This window comes from Acanthochromis polyacanthus, chromosome 4 (genome assembly GCF_021347895.1).
Source record: "Acanthochromis polyacanthus isolate Apoly-LR-REF ecotype Palm Island chromosome 4, KAUST_Apoly_ChrSc, whole genome shotgun sequence".
In the NCBI taxonomy this organism is placed as follows: Eukaryota; Metazoa; Chordata; class Actinopteri; family Pomacentridae; genus Acanthochromis; species Acanthochromis polyacanthus.
In genome coordinates this window covers 41,948,173-41,958,570 of record NC_067116.1, presented here as the reverse complement: position 1 = coordinate 41,958,570, position 10,398 = coordinate 41,948,173, and positions in this window count along the sequence as shown.

Genomic DNA, 10,398 nt, shown 5'->3' with positions numbered 1-10,398 from the left:
ATTTTTTTCCTGTTTTGCGAGCTCATGTTTAGATTCTATTTTGAAAAGCCAAGGAATTTTTTTTAATGCACTGTGTCTTCCCTCCTGATGCATTTCCCATGTGCTGTACATGAAATACTATGTGTGAAAATAAACCAACTCGTGTTCATCCTTTCAGGTGTCTAACGTGTCGATCATGTTCATAAAATATCTCAAAAACACTTTTGTTTTTGCTCCCATTTTTAATGAGATGAACTCAAAGATCTAAAACTTTTTCCACATACACAATATCACCATTTCTCTCAAATATTGTTCATAAATCTGTGATAGTGAGCACTTCTCCTTTGCTGAGATAATCCATCCCACCTCACAGGTGCTGATTAGACACCATGATTAGTGCACAGGTGCGCCTTAGACTGCCCACAATAAAAGGACACTCTGAAAGGTGCAGTTTCATCACACAGCACAATGCCACAGATGTCAAAAGATTTGAGGGAGCGTGCAATTGGCATGCTGACAGCAGAAATGTCAACCAGAGCTGTTGCTCATGTATCCTGGAACTGCACCTCTTCTCTGTTAGCGTTTAGCTGTTCTGAAGGTGTTTCCAAAGACTCTAAAGTATTGGACAGGCTTCATTCAGTCGAGGCAAGTTAGAGGTCAAGTTTCTGGACATTTTGGGCTAATTTCAAGTTAATTTGGACAATTTTTTTAGTCATTTAAGACAATTTTCAAGTAGTGATGGACAAGTTGTAATTAATTTTAGACTAATTTGAAGATACCATAGTGTTTCTCACAGCCTACTTTATTTTTGGCATGTTTTTACAACATGTTGAAAAAATCAAAAACAATTTCGTTTAAGTTTAACTCCAGGATTTTAAATACTTTAATTTACTGCAAATGAATTTCTCCTCCAAATATCTCACTAATAATCATTATCAGTCTCAAAAACCCACAAAACACCCCTCTATACTCGACCACACTTAGTACAGTCCGGTTCCCCCTTCAATAAATCTTCTTGGTATCTTCCACTTCCTGTTTGTCAAAGTGGTCTTCTACCTGGACAGGTTTTGTTAGAGCTCATGCAACAAACATTTTGGGTAACTGCACTTTAATATGGATGGATGATACTGAATTAGAGTCTGTTTTAATGAGACTGAGTTCAGATGTGTAGCTCTGTCATTAAATAGGAAATTATTTCTCAGAATTCAGAGAAAAGTCCGAAATGTTTGCTAGGTTAGCGTCCCACATGTTCTTTGGCTCAGCTAAAGCTAACTAGGGTTGCCAACTCCCTGAAAAATAAATAAGGGACACCTAGGGTGACCATACATCCTCTTTTGTCCGGACATGTCCTCTTTTGAGAGGCTGTCCGGCTGGCGTTTATAAAGTCCTTCAAATGTCCGGGTTTTTGATCTTGCCTAGCTTGAGCGCGTCACAGACCAGTCTATTTATCATTCACGTTGAATGGTTCCTTGGACCCTGGAACGTGTATTAATCATTCACAAAGCAGTACAGAGGCGCTCCACACTCACTCACTCCCCACAGGCTGACTGGCAGGTAGGCAGACTGCGAGAGAACACTCAAACCGAAAGAAAATGCCAAAATGCAAATGTCATTTCATTGATGAAATGCGAAAAAAGTACCCCTGTTTTCGTCCGGGTCGTGTCAAATGGGAAGCAGAATGTACAGTCTGCAAAGCTGGGACTCATGTCTCTGTAGCTAATAAAAGAAGGAAAAAAAGGACTGTTGACTTGAGGCATTATTTCTATATTTTTTTAATTTGCCATTAGACACATTATTTGAAGAATGGGCTAACTGAACATTGAAGAATAGGCTACCTCTCTTTTTTCTTTTGTTTAATATTTTGAGGCATGATTTCTATTTTTACATAATTGATAATTGGGAGGTTATTTTGAAGAATGCTACTCTACCTCACTTTTCCTAACTAAGGTGTAAGTGTCAGACTAGGAGAGATGATTATTTCTTATTTTGTTAAACATCTGAATACATGTGTTCCTACACAACTTGAGTCAATAACTATTAAAGACTAGAGCATGCCATATTTGTATGTGACTGATTATATTGCTGAGGAGAATTGCTTTAAATTAATAAATGTATTGTTTATAAAGAAACTGTTTGTGAGTGTTTTGGGCTATTTTTCTGTATATCCAGGTAAAGTGTTCTTTTCTGGGGAATTCAGAATATCTGTTAAACTGAGTTTGAGCACAGAATGCCCCCTGACCCACGGAAAACCCCTAAAAATGGGGGGGGACCTGAAAATTTTCCGCGCGCGAGCTGGAAGTCTGTCCTCTTTTCAGAGAAACAGAATATGGTCACCCTATCATAGTTTAGTGTGTCGTCCAAAATGTCACCAAAACGTCATAGTTTAGTATGTCGTCCAAAATATGACCAAAACGTCATAGTTTAGTATGTCGTCCAAAATGTGACCAAACTGTCATAGTTTAGTATGTCGTCCAAAATGTGAAAAAACGTCACAGTTTAGTATGTCGTCCAAAATGTGAATAAACGTTATAGTTTAGTATGTTGTCCAAAATGTGAAAAAATGTCATAGTTTAGTATGTCGTCCGAAATATGACCAAAACGTCATAGCTTAGTATGTCATCCAAAATGTGACTAAAACATCATAGTTTAGTATGTCGTACAAAATGTGACCAAAATGTCATCGTTACCTCCGCCAAGGAGGTTATGTGACACCCGGCGTCCGTCTGTCCATCTGTCGAACTCAAAAACGCCTGGGCAGATTCACATGAAATTTTGAGAGGATGTAGACTATAGTAAGTGGAAGAGCTGATTTAATTTTGGTGGCAATTTGGAGAGGATCCTGGATTCTGTATCACTTTGAATTTTTTAGTATGTTTTCGTATGTGGTCCAAAATATGACAAAAACATCATAGGTTAGTATGTCGTCCAAAATGTGAGCAAAACGTCATAGTTTAGTATGTCATCCAAAATGTGACCAAAATGTCATACTTTAGTATGTTGTCCAAAATGTCACCAAACTGTCATAGTTTAGTATGTCGTCCAAAATATGACCAAAACGTCATAGTTTAGTATGTCGTCAAAAATATGACCAAAATGTTTAGTATGTCGTCTAAAATGTGGAAAATATGTCAAAGTTTAGTATGTCGTTGAAAATGTGACCAAGACGTCATAGTTTAGTATGTCGTCCAAAATGTGGAAATTATGTCATAGTTTAGTATGTCGTCCAAAATGTGAAAAAATGCCATAGTTTAGTATCTCGTTCAAAATGTGACCAAAACATCATAATTTAGTATGTCGTCCAAAATGTGACCAAAACGTCATAGTTTAGTATGTCGTCCAAAATGTGACCAAAATGTCATAGTTTAGTAAGTCGTCCAAAATGTGGAAATTATGTCATAGTTTAGTATGTCGTCCAAAATGTGACCAAAACGTCATAGTTTAGTATGTCATCAAAAATATGACCAAAATGTTTAGTATGTCGTCCAAAATGTGGAAAATATGTCATAGTTTAGTATCTCGTTCAAAATGTGACCAAAACGTCATAGTTTAGTATGTCGTCCAAAATGTGACCAAAACGTCATAGTTTAGTATGTCGTCCAAAATGTGAAAAAACGTCATATGACATCCAAAATGTGGAAAGAACATCATAATTTAGTATGTCGTCCAAAATGTGACCAAAACGTCATAGTTTAGTATGTCGTCAAAATTGTGACCAAAATGTCATAGTTTAGTATGTCGTCCAAAATGTGACCCAAAGTCATAGTTTAGTATGTCGTCCAAAATGTGACCAAAACGTCATAGTTTAGTATGTCGTCCAAAATATGACCAAACTGTCATAGTTTAGTATGTCGTCCAAAATATGACCAAAATGTCATAGTTTAGTATGTCGTCCAAAATGTGACTCAAATGTCATAGTTTAGTATGTCGTCAAAAATATGACCAAAATGTTTAGTATGTCGTCAAAAATGTGGAAAATATGTCATAGTTTAGTATGTCGTTCAAAATGTGACCAAAACGTCATAGTTTAGTATGTCGTCCAAAATGTGGAAATTATGTCATAGTTTAGTATGTCGTCCAAAATGTGAAAAAATGCCATAGTTTAGTATCTCGTTCAAAATGTGACCAAAACATCATAATTTACTATGTCGTCCAAAATGTGACCAAAACGTCATAGTTTAGTATGTCGTCCAAAATGTGACCAAAATGTCATAGTTTAGTATGTCGTCCAAAATGTGGAAATTATGTCATAGTTTAGGATGTCTTCCAAAATGTGACCAAAATGTCATAGTTTAGCATGTCGTCAAAAATATGACCAAAATGTTTAGTATGTCGTCCAAAATGTGGAAAATATGTCATAGTTTAGAATCTCGTTCAAAATGTGACCAAAACGTCTTAGTTTAGTATGTCGTCCAAAATGTGACTCAAATGTCATAGTTTAGTATGTCGTCCAAAATGTGAAAAAAAGTCATATGTCGTCCAAAATGTGAAAAAATGTCATAGTTTAGTATCTCGTTCAAAACTTGACCAAAACGTCCTAATTTAGTATGTCGTCCAAAATGTGACCAAAACGTCATAGTTTAGTATGTCGTCCAAAATGTGACCAAAATGTCATAGTTTAGTATGTCGTCCAAAATATGACCAAAACGTCATAGTTTAGTATGTCGTCCAAACTATGACCAAAACGTCATAGTTTAGTATGTCGTCCAACATGTGAAAAAACATCATATGTCGTCCAAAATGTGGAAAGAACATCATAGTTTAGTATGTCGTCTAAAATGTGGAAAATATGTAATAGTTTAGTATGTCACCCAAAATGTGACCATAACGTCATAAGTTAGTATGTCGTCCAAAATGTGACCAAAATGTCATAATGTAGTATGTCGTTGAAAATACGACCAAAATGTCATAGTTTAGTATGTCACCCAAAATGTGACCAAAATGTCATAGTTTAGTATCTCTTCCAAAATGTGAAAAAAACGTCATATGTCGTCCAAAAACATGGAAAAAATGTCATAGTTTAGTATGTCGTCCAAAAATGTGGAAAATATGTCATAGTTTAGTATGTCGTCCAACAAATTGGAGCAAGGTGTCCAGATAGCTCAACTGGGTAAGAAGGTGATTCGTAAACGGAACTGTGTCAAAGACGCAGGTTCGCTTCCAGCTCATGATCCTTTACTGCATGGGTTTCCTGTTTTTCACTCTATCCTTGGCAGAGGTCTGCACTCTCTGAGTGCTTGTCTAGTTTAGTATGTTGTCCAAAATGTGAAAAAACATCATGTCGTCCAAAATGTGGAAAGAACATTATAGTGTAGTATGTCGTCTGAAATGTGGAAAATATGTTATAATTTAGTATGTCGTTCAAAATGTGACCAAAACGTCATAGTTTAGTATGTCGTCCAAAATGTGACCAAAATGTCATAGTTTCGTATGTCGTCTAAAATGTGGAAAATATGTCATAGTTTAGTATGTCGTCCAAAATGTGAAAAAACATCATATGTCGTCCAAAATGTGGAAAGAACATTATAGTTTAGTATGTCGTCTGAAATGTGGAAAATAGGTCATAATTTAGTATGTCATTCAAAATGTGACCAAAACGTCATAGTTTAGTATGTCGTCCAAAATGTGACCAAAACGTCATAGTTTACTATGTCGTCCAAAATGTGAAAAAACATCACAGTTTAGTATGTCATCCAAAATGTGACTAAAACATCGTAGTTTAGTATGTCGTACAAAATGTGACCAAAATGTCAGCGTTACCTCCGCCAAGGAGGTTATGTGACACCCGGCGTCCGTCTGTCCGTCTGTTTAAACTCAAAAACGTCTGGGCAGATTCACATGAAATTTTGAGAGGATGTAGACTGTGGTAAGTGGAAGAGCTGATTTAATTTTGGTGGCAATCTGGAGAGGATCCTGGATTCTGTATCACTTTGAATTTTTTAGTACGTTTTCGTATGTGGTCCAAAATATGACAAAAACATCATAGGTTAGTATGTCGTCCAAAATGTGAGCAAAACGTCATAGTTTAGTATGTCATCCAAAATGTGACCAAAATGTCATAGTTTAGTATGTCGTCCAAAATGTGACCAAAATGCCATAGTTTAGTGTGTCGTCCAAAATGTGACCAAAACGTCATAGTTTAGTATGTCGTCCAAAATGTGACCAAAACGTCATAGTTTAGTGTGTCGTCCAAAATGTGACCAAAACGTCATAGTTTAGTATGTCGTCCAAAATGTGACTCAAATGTCATAGTTTAGTATGTCGTCCAAAATGTGAAAAAAAGTCATATGTCGTCCAAAATGTGAAAAAATGTCATAGTTTAGTATCTCGTTCAAAACTTGACCAAAACGTCATAATTTAGTATGTCGTCCAAAATGTGACCAAAACGTCATAGTTTAGTATGTCGTCCAAAATATGACCAAAACGTTATAGTTTAGTATGTCGTCCAAACTATGACCAAAACGTCATAGTTTAGTATGTCGTCCAAAATGTGAAAAAACATCATATGTCGTCCAAAATGTGGAAAGAACATCAGAGTTTAGTATGTCGTCTAAAATGTGGAAAATATGTAATAGTTTAGTATGTCACCCAAAATGTGACCAAAACGTCATAATTTAGTATGTCGTCCAAAATGTGACCAAAATGTCATAATTTAGTATGTCGTTGAAAATAAGACCAAAATGTCATAGTTTAGTATGTCACCCAAAATGTGACCAAAATGTCATAGTTTAGTATCTCTTCCAAAATGTGAAAAAAAGTCATATGTCGTCCAAAAACATGGAAAAAATGTCATAGTTTAGTATGTCGTCCAAAATGTGGAAAATATGTCATAGTTTAGTATGTCGTCCAACAAATTGGAGCAAGGTGTCCAGATAGCTCAACTGGGTAAGAAGGTGATTCGTAAACGGAACTGTGTCAAAGACGCAGGTTCGATTCCAGCTCATGATCCTTTACTGCATGGGTTTCCTGTTTTTCACTCTATCCTTGGCAGAGGTCTGCACTCTCTGAGTGCTTGTCGAGTTTAGTATGTTGTCCAAAATGTGAAAAAACATCATATGTCGTCCAAAATGTGGAAAGAACATCATGTGTCGTCCAAAATGTGGAAAGAACATCATAGTTTAGAATGTCGTCCAAAATGTGACTGAAATGTCTTCGTTTAGTATGTCACCCAAAATATGACCAAAATGTCATAGTTTAGTATGTCGTCCAAAATATGACCAAAACGTCATAGTTTAGTATGTCGTCAAAAATATGACCAAAATGTTTAGTATGTCGTCTAAAATGTGGAAAATATGTCAAAGTTTAGTATGTCGTTGAAAATGTGACCAAGACGTCATAGTTTAGTATGTCGTCCAAAATGTGGAAATTATGTCATAGTTTAGTATGTCGTCCAAAATGTGAAAAAATGCCATAGTTTAGTATCTCGTTCAAAATGTGACCAAAACATCATAATTTAGTATGTCGTCCAAAATGTGACCAAAACGTCATAGTTTAGTATGTCGTCCAAAATGTGACCAAAATGTCATAGTTTAGTAAGTCGTCCAAAATGTGGAAATTATGTCATAGTTTAGTATGTCGTCCAAAATGTGACCAAAACGTCATAGTTTAGTATGTCATCAAAAATATGACCAAAATGTTTAGTATGTCGTCCAAAATGTGGAAAATATGTCATAGTTTAGTATCTCGTTCAAAATGTGACCAAAACGTCATAGTTTAGTATGTCGTCCAAAATGTGACCAAAACGTCATAGTTTAGTATGTCGTCCAAAATGTGAAAAAACGTCATATGACATCCAAAATGTGGAAAGAACATCATAATTTAGTATGTCGTCCAAAATGTGACCAAAACGTCATAGTTTAGTATGTCGTCAAAATTGTGACCAAAATGTCATAGTTTAGTATGTCGTCCAAAATGTGACCCAAAGTCATAGTTTAGTATGTCGTCCAAAATGTGACCAAAACGTCATAGTTTAGTATGTCGTCCAAAATATGACCAAACTGTCATAGTTTAGTATGTCGTCCAAAATATGACCAAAATGTCATAGTTTAGTATGTCGTCCAAAATGTGACTCAAATGTCATAGTTTAGTATGTCGTCAAAAATATGACCAAAATGTTTAGTATGTCGTCAAAAATGTGGAAAATATGTCATAGTTTAGTATGTCGTTCAAAATGTGACCAAAACGTCATAGTTTAGTATGTCGTCCAAAATGTGGAAATTATGTCATAGTTTAGTATGTCGTCCAAAATGTGAAAAAATGCCATAGTTTAGTATCTCGTTCAAAATGTGACCAAAACATCATAATTTACTATGTCGTCCAAAATGTGACCAAAACGTCATAGTTTAGTATGTCGTCCAAAATGTGACCAAAATGTCATAGTTTAGTATGTCGTCCAAAATGTGGAAATTATGTCATAGTTTAGGATGTCTTCCAAAATGTGACCAAAATGTCATAGTTTAGCATGTCGTCAAAAATATGACCAAAATGTTTAGTATGTCGTCCAAAATGTGGAAAATATGTCATAGTTTAGAATCTCGTTCAAAATGTGACCAAAACGTCTTAGTTTAGTATGTCGTCCAAAATGTGACTCAAATGTCATAGTTTAGTATGTCGTCCAAAATGTGAAAAAAAGTCATATGTCGTCCAAAATGTGAAAAAATGTCATAGTTTAGTATCTCGTTCAAAACTTGACCAAAACGTCCTAATTTAGTATGTCGTCCAAAATGTGACCAAAACGTCATAGTTTAGTATGTCGTCCAAAATGTGACCAAAATGTCATAGTTTAGTATGTCGTCCAAAATATGACCAAAACGTCATAGTTTAGTATGTCGTCCAAACTATGACCAAAACGTCATAGTTTAGTATGTCGTCCAACATGTGAAAAAACATCATATGTCGTCCAAAATGTGGAAAGAACATCATAGTTTAGTATGTCGTCTAAAATGTGGAAAATATGTAATAGTTTAGTATGTCACCCAAAATGTGACCATAACGTCATAAGTTAGTATGTCGTCCAAAATGTGACCAAAATGTCATAATGTAGTATGTCGTTGAAAATACGACCAAAATGTCATAGTTTAGTATGTCACCCAAAATGTGACCAAAATGTCATAGTTTAGTATCTCTTCCAAAATGTGAAAAAAACGTCATATGTCGTCCAAAAACATGGAAAAAATGTCATAGTTTAGTATGTCGTCCAAAAATGTGGAAAATATGTCATAGTTTAGTATGTCGTCCAACAAATTGGAGCAAGGTGTCCAGATAGCTCAACTGGGTAAGAAGGTGATTCGTAAACGGAACTGTGTCAAAGACGCAGGTTCGATTCCAGCTCATGATCCTTTACTGCATGGGTTTCCTGTTTTTCACTCTATCCTTGGCAGAGGTCTGCACTCTCTGAGTGCTTGTCTAGTTTAGTATGTTGTCCAAAATGTGAAAAAACATCATGTCGTCCAAAATGTGGAAAGAACATTATAGTGTAGTATGTCGTCTGAAATGTGGAAAATATGTTATAATTTAGTATGTCGTTCAAAATGTGACCAAAACGTCATAGTTTAGTATGTCGTCCAAAATGTGACCAAAATGTCATAGTTTCGTATGTCGTCTAAAATGTGGAAAATATGTCATAGTTTAGTATGTCGTCCAAAATGTGAAAAAACATCATATGTCGTCCAAAATGTGGAAAGAACATTATAGTTTAGTATGTCGTCTGAAATGTGGAAAATAGGTCATAATTTAGTATGTCATTCAAAATGTGACCAAAACGTCATAGTTTAGTATGTCGTCCAAAATGTGACCAAAACGTCATAGTTTACTATGTCGTCCAAAATGTGAAAAAACATCACAGTTTAGTATGTCATCCAAAATGTGACTAAAACATCGTAGTTTAGTATGTCGTACAAAATGTGACCAAAATGTCAGCGTTACCTCCGCCAAGGAGGTTATGTGACACCCGGCGTCCGTCTGTCCGTCTGTTTAAACTCAAAAACGTCTGGGCAGATTCACATGAAATTTTGAGAGGATGTAGACTGTGGTAAGTGGAAGAGCTGATTTAATTTTGGTGGCAATCTGGAGAGGATCCTGGATTCTGTATCACTTTGAATTTTTTAGTACGTTTTCGTATGTGGTCCAAAATATGACAAAAACATCATAGGTTAGTATGTCGTCCAAAATGTGAGCAAAACGTCATAGTTTAGTATGTCATCCAAAATGTGACCAAAATGTCATAGTTTAGTATGTCGTCCAAAATGTGACCAAAATGCCATAGTTTAGTGTGTCGTCCAAAATGTGACCAAAACGTCATAGTTTAGTATGTCGTCCAAAATGTGACCAAAACGTCATAGTTTAGTGTGTCGTCCAAAATGTGACCAAAACGTCATAGTTTAGTATGTCGTCCAAAATGTGACTCAAATGTCATAGTTTAGT